Source organism: Trachurus japonicus, chromosome 5 (assembly GCF_045865225.1).
Source record: "Trachurus japonicus isolate A0001 chromosome 5, Traja_1.0".
In the NCBI taxonomy this organism is placed as follows: Eukaryota; Metazoa; Chordata; class Actinopteri; order Carangiformes; family Carangidae; genus Trachurus; species Trachurus japonicus.
Genome location: NC_140911.1, coordinates 5,291,604 through 5,301,813, shown reverse-complemented (window position 1 = coordinate 5,301,813; position 10,210 = coordinate 5,291,604).

Here is a 10,210-nt window from a genome sequence, read left to right as displayed (position 1 = left end):
AAACAAGAAGTGGAAGTATCCAGTTCAGAGAAGGAAATATCCATCAATACTGATGAACGGGAAACACCATCTGACGAGACCACTGTCAGTGAATCTGCTAGAGAAAGCAGCAGAATCAGGAAGCCTCCAAAGAGATATGGATATGATGAGTTTGCTGACAAAGTAACTGTTGATCATATTGCTAATGTGTGTTTTGTTACAGAGCCAAGCACACTGAAAGAGGCATTGATGAGTCCCAATGCAAAGGAATGGCAGGAAGCGGCTGACCTGGAATATGAGTCACTGCTAGAAAATGAAACGTGGGACTTACCAAAGGATCGCAAAGCAATAGGATCGAGGTGGGTGTTCAAAGTCAAGCATTACAGTGACGGACGAGTGGAGAGACACAAGTGTAGACTCGTTGCTAAGGGCTACTCACAGATGTATGGTGCTGACTATGATGAAACATTTTCACCTGTGGTACGATTCAGCTCGATTCGTACATTACTGTCTTTTGCTGTCCAGAATAATCTACATGTACACCAGATGGACGTAGTAACTGCATTCCTAAATGGACATCTAGAGGAAGAAATCTACATGGGGCAACCAGAGGGATACATCAAACCAGGACAGGAACAGCTTGTGTGCAAATTGAAAAAGTCAATATATGGACTGAAACAGTCTCCTCGCTGTTGGAGCAAGGCTTTCACAGAGTTTATGAAAGACATTGACTTTAAACAGAGCACATCAGACCCATGTGTGTTTGTGAGAGCTCGACAGGAGCTAGAGATTCTAGCAGTGTATGTTGATGATCTGATTTTGATTACAGAATCAAAAGAAAGCATGGATGAGCTGAAACAAGCTCTCAAAAGACGCCACAAGATGAAGGACATGGGGGAACTGTCTTATATCCTGGGCATATCTGTTGTTCAAGACAGAGCAAAGAAGTGTGTCTTTCTGCATCAGAAGCATTACATTTAAACCATTCTCCAGAAGTATGGAATGAACAATGCTAATCCCATTGCAACCCCTGCAGATGCAAATGTAAAGTTAAGAAAAGATGATGGTGTCAGTAAACCTGTGAACCCAAGTACTTATCAGTCCATGGTAGGTAGTTTGTTGTATGCAGCAATGGCCACACGACCAGACATAGCACAAGCAGTGAGTGTTGTGTCAAAGTTCAATGCAAATCCAAACACTGCACATCTGACGGCTGTGAAAAGAATTCTTCCATACTTGAAGGGAACAGTGAATCTTGCCCTCAAGTATGAGCAGTCAGAGTCAGGAACTTTTATTGGTTTCTCAGATGCTGATTGGGCCGGAGATCAGGATGACCGTCGCTCAACAACTGGAAATATGTTTTTCCTGAGTGGAGGAGCAGTGAGTTGGTTCAGCAAGAAACAAGCAACAGTCGCACTGTCAACAGCAGAAGCCGAGTATATTGCACTCAGCCAAGGAGCTCAAGAAGGTACCTGGCTGAAGCGATTACTGACTGAACTTGGAATGAATGATTCGCCTACAGTGATCCTGGAGGACAATCAAGGAGCCATCGCAATCGCAAAGAATCCAGTCAATCATTCAAGAACTAAACACATAGACATTCGCTACCATTACATTCGTGAATGTGTGCAGAATGGGCAAATACAAGTACAGTATTGTCCAACAGTTGATATGAAGGCAGATATCTTGACCAAGCCACTTACAAGACAAAGGTTTGAGTACCTTAGAAAAGAGATCGGGCTTTACCCTGTTTAAATCTGTGTAATATGCTTACTGTACTGTCATTGTTCAATATGTTATATGTTGTGAAAACAGTACACAAGGTAACAGAGAATAAGAGAAAAAAAATAATAAGAAAAAGAAACATATGTAAGTTTGAAAGGATTTATTATTTTGACATTATTTGTGAGCACTGATCTTAGTTATGGAAATTGCTTAAGTACTTAAATGCTAGTGTAACATTAAGTGGGAGTGTTGTAGTAAAAAGTAATTTGACACAGTGTTGAGATGTTATACTGCCCCCTACTGACGGCTTTTGTAAGTGTTTTTCTGTTCTGAATAAAAAACACGTGAGACAACAATATACATGTCCACATTGTCCTCTGCAGCTCGTCCAGTAGAGTTACAGGTGGAGTTCAGACTAGAGTTCATGAACAGAGTGTTTGTTTTTAAGTAGGCTATATTGTTTTGGCTTTTTGCCTTTAAAGGTTCAGTGTGTAAAATGGTGTGAAAACCGTGACATCTAATGTTCAGATTCTAGATTGCAGCGCTCACTCTCTCCCTCGCAGTCACCCCTCCCGTCAGCAAAGTGACGGTGGCCTGCAGAGAGGAGGCAGCCAATCACAGCTGAGCGTTCACCTGTCTGTCACACATTCACATTCACACCTACAGATAATTTAGAGTCTTGAATCAACTTGAAGTGCAGGAATCAAACCCAGAACATTCTTGCTGCTAACCACCGGACTGGAAACATGATACAACAAGTTTGATAATGTTGCATATGAGTTTAAAGGACAATTCCGGGCAAATTCAACTCGGGGCTGTATGTTCCTAACATTTTAGGTCTAAAAGAAGGAATCTGAAGGTTTTCAGTTTAATGTCTCCTGTTTTGCGGTAGTTGTGTCTGTCCCCGCATCGCCACGGCAGCGATGAATGGGAGTGGATTGAAGTTCTGCTGCTTAGGCTGTTTCCATCCCTCAAAGCCACAGACAGCGTCAGATGGCGACTCAAACATGCACCCAGAAGTTTATTTACTTGAAGCAAGTCAAGAGTTGGTATTCCTGTGTTTATGACACAAACGGGAGCTTCCCACTGCACCTGAACACACCGAGCGTCAACTTGGGTCTCCACTCCGCCAGACTTTGAATTAGATCTAGTTTTACAAACATGTCGGCTTGCTTGAAGTAAATAAACTTCTGGGTTCATGTTTGAGTCGCCATCTGACGCTGTCTGTGGCTTTGAGGGATGGAAACAGCCTAAGCAGCAGAACTTCAATCCTCTCCCAGTCATCGCTGCTGTGGCGATGCGGGGACAGACACAACTACCGCAAAACAGGAGACATTAAACTGGAAATCTTCAGATTCCTTCTTTTAGACCTAAAATGTTAGGAACATACAGCCCTGAGTTGAAATTGCCTGGAATTGTCCTTTAACCAGCAACAGTAACGAGGAGCCGCCGTAGCGTAGCTCTGAGCAGCTCACGGCTCTGCTCCGCCATTCTAAAAATAGCTTGCATCGACAATTAAAGGTAACGAACCTACTGCTATGACTATAGGGATTATGGCAATTTGCCAAAAATGTTGAACTATCCCTTTAACAGCAGTAACAAGGAGGAGTAGACCGCATAAGTGATGAAAAAATAAAATAAAAGAGGAGCAGAGAGGAGGGGGGGGCTGAGAGAGAGAGAAAAAACCATCAGTCCACTGTTCTGCTTTCCCACGGGATTTCCCAAGTTGGAAAAAGATGTGTAGGAGTTTAAGAATCATAATCACGGGGAATGAGCTGCACGAATAATGAGAAAATAAAGGAGGAACAGAGGTGGGGGGTAGTTCTTGTTGTTGCTTGTTGAAGCAGACTGACTTCTGTCAGCTGCTGCAGACTGCTCTGAGGTATTTCCTGCTCAAGACTAAACACAAGACAAAACACAGCTTGTATCGATTTCTACACGCACGCACGCACGCAGGCACAGCTGATCAGAATGATTTTATTTATCATCATTTTTATCATCATTCTGACCTTGATTCACTCACTCTCCTCCATTATCATCATCATCATCATCATCATCATCATCATCATCATCATCATCATCATCACTCACCTTGATTTTTCCAGTGATGCAGATTTCGAAAGCCTCCTCACAGCTGAGCGCGCGGGGCCAGAGTAGCCCGCAGAGCAGCAGCCACCGCACCAACATCTCACACACACACACACGCACGCACACACACACACACACACACACACACACACACACACACACACACACACACACACACACACACACACACGCACACACACAGGAGCGACAATATATGACAGGTGCAGGCACCGACCGTCACCTCAACCACACCTGGTCAGAGCTCACCTGCACAAACCGATCTCTGCTGCACAATTAACCACAAAACAAAATCCGAGGATGATGAAGAAGAAGAGACAGACAGACAGAGGACGTCGGACAGACGGAGAGACTCAGACTCAGACTCAGACTTTAGTTTCGTTTTTACTCAACTTTTCCCATCTACGGAAGCCCTAAAGGGCCAGGTCTGTAAATTTTTTTATTACCGTTTTCTCGTGATAACGAATTAATTTATTTTGTTATCTCCAGATAACAAAGACAGTTTTCTCGTGGTAACGAAATAATCATAGAATGTGTCGTTGACATGGTTGCCTAGCAACATGTTTCCCCAATCGCTTCTGCTTATAGCGAGGTAGCAGCTGGTCATAGGCAGCTGGTTAGCCGCTGTATGTTCGTAGCAGGAGGCTAATAAAGCGAGTCTGTTGGAAACACTGCACATGTACAGATATAACTGGTGTGAGGGTCCTGTCACTTGCCTCAAATTGATCATGTGCCCTGGCTACTTGGCCACAGGGATATCCCTTTGGGTTAGCGTTAAAATTGCCCAGAACCATGTGTAGAACTCAAATCAGTGAGCAAATTCATGTGATCACATCATCCTGATTTCAGCCTTCAAGAGCTGCAACTAGTCTGCTCTGCTCTGCTCTATTTAGCTGTCAACAATAAAGTACCGGTAAGTTACACTTAACGTTAGTTTGTTTGCTGAGCTGGGTTTATTTAAGGGGCTACAGGTTAGCATAAACACATGAGAGGTTGACTAAGTTACGTTACGGCAGCTTCAGCTGGTAATGTTAGCTACTTGCTGCTCAGATAAAGCTCATGAACACCATATGAACACTGCTGTCAGTGGTCGCAGCCAACAGGTGTCTGTTGGTTCCAGATACCATAATGTTATGATAAAGTAAGGTTGTGATTTCTGACAGCAGCACCAGCTAACGTTAGCTTAGCTGAAACAGGATAGATGGGACCACCGGCCGGTAGCCCCTTAAATAAACCCAGCACAGTGACATTATACAAACTAACGTTAAGTGTAACTTAATAATAATAATAATAATCACACCAGTGAGTAGAGTAGACTGAAGTTAACTGCCCCATGCTCGAGCTGAACAGTAGCTGTAGTGAATCCTGTTGCTAGGCAACCATGTCAAAACCATAAATTAATTAGTTATAACGAGAAAACGGTCTTTGTTATAACGAGATAACGAAATAAACTAATTCGTTTTCACGAGAAAACAGACTTTGTTATCTCGAGATAACGAAATAATAAGTCGTTATCACGAGAAAACAGTAATAAAATTTTTTATACGGACCTGGCCCTTTAGGGCTTCCGTACCCATCACACTCGTAGGCTACATCTGTTTTCCAACACAGTCTCACCCCGTTTCGTCAGACGCTTGACGCTTGGTCAATGGCCGCTGGTGTCAAGAACCTGCACGTCGAAGGTCAAGTTTTTCTTGGATTCATCAACATATCTCATTAGAGGTCCAAACTGCTTTTCCGATTTACAGACCCAGATTAAAGGGACAGTAGGCTATTTAAGATAAGATAAGATGAGATAAGATAAAATAAGATTAATAAGCAGTTTGATTGGCTCAGAGATTTAGGATGGAGTCTGGAGATCACTTAGGCAAGGCAAGGCAATTTTATTAGTATAGCCCGTTTTTACAAACAGTTTGTCTCAAAGGGTCTCAAAACTCAAAAGTTTTCCATTCAATCCCAGAAGAGAATAGAAAAAGTTAGAAAATGAAATGCATTTTTTGTTTTACTGTCCTTTTTACCATGACTGTAGACATAAGCTCTTTCTTAAAATGACCCTGGACTGTCCTGATTTGTTTTCTGTGTCCGATGACTGTAGACTAGCATATCTGTTTAGTGAAAAAGTGTTTTATTTAGCTCAGTATGTGTTGAATGCTTACCAAAAGCGCATGGGCGTGCTTTATGTTTGATTGTGGATTGTGTTTTCTGATGACTGTAGATCCTGGATTAGTGTATGTGGAGATGTTCTTTTGTTTATTGTTCTTTATTTCTTTTGGTGTGTCTTGTAAGCCCATGAGGGCTGGGCACCTCTTTGGTGTATGACACCGTGAAAATAAAAAAACTAACTAACTAACAAAGGGCTTCACATCATAACAACATCCTCTGACCTTAGACCCTCACATCCACTGAGGAAAAACTCCATGGAAAACCCTTTTAACAGGGAAAACCAGGAGAAACCTCAGGGTGAGCAACAGAGGAGGGATCCCTCACCCAGTTGTTGTTACAGACAAGAAAACAGTTTACAACAGAGAATGTGAGAAACATGGAAATGGAAACTTAGAGATGCTCTTGTTTGTCCACTGCAGACGGTACACATGACTTGAAGCTGCATTTGTTTGTCTCCTATTATTTTACTGGCCTGGTTGACGCCCCGGGTCAGCTTGTCTCTGCATCTAACTGAGAGGTTCCCACACAGGAGATGATATTAAAGGGGAATTGCTGTTTTTTTTTTACAACCTGGACCTTATTTCTAGCATAAAATACGATCATTTCCTCAGATTACATCGCTTTTATGACATTGACTCTGGCCTCATTGGATGGTTGATGGACTTTTTAACTGAACGGTCTCAGCGGGTAAGGTCAATGGGTTTTTTTCTGATGTCCTCTTCTCCTCTACCGGCTGTTGTGTTCTTTCCCCCCCTTTTATTTATTTTATACACCAATGACTGTCGCAGCCAGTACCCACAGCGTCATATTTTAAAGTTTGCTGACGACTCAGTCATCCTGTCCCTCCTCAGCAGTGACGACCCTGACCACAGACCAGTGGTCAGAGACTTCACTGACTGGTGTGAGTCCTCCTTTTTAAGCATAAATGTCTCCAAAACGAAAGAAATGCTCATTGATTTTAGAAAAAACAGAGCTGCAAACACACCGGCGGTGATCTCTGGGGGAAATGTGGAAGTCGTGAGCCAATACAAGTATTTAGGAACTACACTTGACGATAAGCTGACCTTCGAAGCCCATGTTGACACTCTTTGTAAGAAGGCTCATCAGCGGATGTACTTTTATTGGAAGCTCCGTGGTTTTAATGTGGACACTAATTTTATGAGAATGTTTTATACTTATTTTATTGAGTCTTTATTAACTTTTAACTTCATCTGCTGGTTTGGTCTTTTAACATGTAAAAATAGGAACAAAATCGTGGGTATCGTTAGGATGTGCAGAAAAATTGCAGGCACAGCCCTAAATGACCTCTTCGACCTGCACAAGGAGAGGTCAGTGACCAAAGCCAGACTGATCCTGGCAGACCCAGATCACCCCTTGCACAGAGAGTTCAGGTTGCTTCCGTCCAGACGCAGATACCTGCTTCCTAGATGTAAGACGAACAGATGGAGAGATTCATTTGTCCCTGCAGTGACCAGGCTTTTAAATGACCTATGTTGAATGTTGGATGTGGCTGTTTGTGTTTTTTTTGGATGTGTTTGTTGTATGTTTTTACTACTTGCTGTGAAACAATTTGCCCCCCGGGGATAATAAAGACTCTTGAACCTTGAACCTTCTTTCCTCCCATCATTCCATTTGTCCTTCCTTCCTTCTTTCCCTTCGTCCTTCCTGCCTTCCTTCCTTCTTTCTTTCCTTTCGTCCTTCCATCCTTCCTTCTATCCCTTTATCCTTCCTTCCTTCCTTCCTTCCTTCCTTCCTTCTTTCCTTTTGGTCCTTCCTTCCTTCCTTCCTTGACCCAGGAGGACAGCAGGAGGCAACATAAAAAACAATCACTCCAAACTTTGCTGCCATCGCCAACAAAACAGCTTCCTCTCTCTGTCTGCAGGACTCTGTCTCTGCTGGTTGGACCTGGACCTGAGGACGGACACAGAGACAGTTTCTGCCAAATATCAAGTTGAGTGAGTAAAAAAAGTGAAGGACACAGATGTCAGAGAGAGAGAGTGAAAGAGAGTTTGTCTCCCTCTGCAGGCGAGGTGGTGACCTTCACCAGGTCACTGTGGTTGGCTGCACCGTTCACTGTCCAGACGTCACCACTCTGGAAGTTAAACCTGGAAACACATGAGAAACACACCTCAGAGTTACTGTTTGTTGAACGTCTCCAGAGGTTTCACGGTGTGTTCAGGGTCAGGTTGGTTCATGAATAAAGTTTTGGTTCCAGCCTTTGCCAATAGTGTATGGCTGCAGACCCGGAGACCTGCACAGTCAGACCCCCGCACTTGTGGACCCACACGTTCAAACCCCTTAATGCCAACTAGTGGTTGACTGTAAAATTGCAACTGCACAGTCTGGACCCGCACTATGGTTTTTTGACAGGGCAAAATCCAAATAAAACCCAAGATCTAATTGTTTGTGAAGCTTGGAACACTTTTAAACTTTTTTAATAGCCTATAATGAAATGCAATGCTTTTAAATGTTCTATTGCATGGGTTACTATTGGTTTTGTATGCTAATGGATACAGATATGACAGATACGAAACATGGACAATATGGACGGCAGTAGGAATGTGACTGTGAGTATCGAACGTGAATCACATTGGTCGTTTAATGTCATAAAAGTTTTTGTCGAAAATGTATCTGACAATGTGGGCCAACGTTTCCACAAAAGTACGACATTTTATATTTTATGAACACGTTGGCCCACACACATAGCCTAGAATTCTATTTCTGTTTAATTTAAGCACACAGTACTATTTAAAGTATCTCAGTCATTAACTTAAACAAATGTGCCGGCCAAGCGAGCTTCCAAAAAGATCAATATTATATTACTGTATTTGACGTGCATGTGGGTGGATGACGTGACATGGCAGTTTTGCTGTCTTCAGTGTCAAACATGTATGAATAAAAAATATATTTGCCAAACACCTTCTCAATATTGTGCAGAACATCATGCTTTATGTGAACATACTCAACATTTAAACAGTTCATCACTCATTCTTTCAGAATTTTCAACCAAACATGACAAAAGTCATATGGTGTGACTGTCCGACACTTGCTTCTCAAAGTGAGAATCTGAATAAAACTAAGAAAAATAAGTGCAAAAATTCTCAAAAAAATACAGAAAAATAATACAGATGTCTATTTGTGAGCCTACTCTTTTCAATGTCCAAGCATGATGTTTTGAGTCAATTCTAATCAAAAAGATTTTGTCACAAAAATCAAAATCATATGGTGTGACACTGTTTTGGGATATTTCAACGGGCAATTGCTTTGACACCCTTGGGAAGGAGAGGACCCTCTTCAAGAAGACTGTACAGTACTGGCAATGTATTGCTAGTACTGTACAACCTGAGTTGTGCCATCATTTTTATTTTTACAATAAATCAGATCTTGTTGGCACTCTGACAAAGGTCCCACTTCCAGATGTCTTTTGGTGTGACACATTTTTCATAAAAATGCAAAAGAAATTTTATTATTTTGTCATATTTTCATGTAAACCTATGTTGCTTTGTTACATCTAGCATGTTGTTAGTATGATAATGTGTAGCTACAAGACTCAAGGTTGTGCTAAGTGCAGAAAACATCATATGGTGTGACACTTGATCATAATGGTGTGACATGTCTGCCTGTCACGCCATATGATTTTATTGTCACACCATATGATATGAATTGTAATTTCCTGCTATTATAACTATAAATAACAAAGTAAAATGTACGTTTTGTCCTTTTAAACATTTATTTGGGTCCATCATCACATAAAGGCTGTAATTATCAACAATTTATTGTGTTTAGTTTAGTTTAGTTTTATTCGGTGATACCGATTTCTAGTTTATCAGACAGACACAGCAGACCCCTTCACTGAAACCTTAGAATGCTGTTTAAGTCTAAACAATGTTTTGTCTTCACCTCAAACCATATTCCCTTTTCTTTGGTCAATTTGAGGCAGTAATTATGACGAGTGCAGAGAGGACAAAGAGATACAGGGAGAGACAGAATTCTGACCCTGCAATGAGAGAGGAGTTGCTGAGGAAAAGAAAAGAAAAGAAAAGTAGCCTAAACAACAACTTCTTGTTTCCATTCACTGACCAATAGGAAGGTCTGAGGGAGGGTTTTAAGGGGTGCTTTCACTGTTGATTCAAAAGACCTTTAGGCAAATTTCTTGAAGCCTGGCAATACATGATAGCTAAAATATCATAGGACTACAACACTGTAGGCAGTGCAACTAATATAATAGTAATAATAA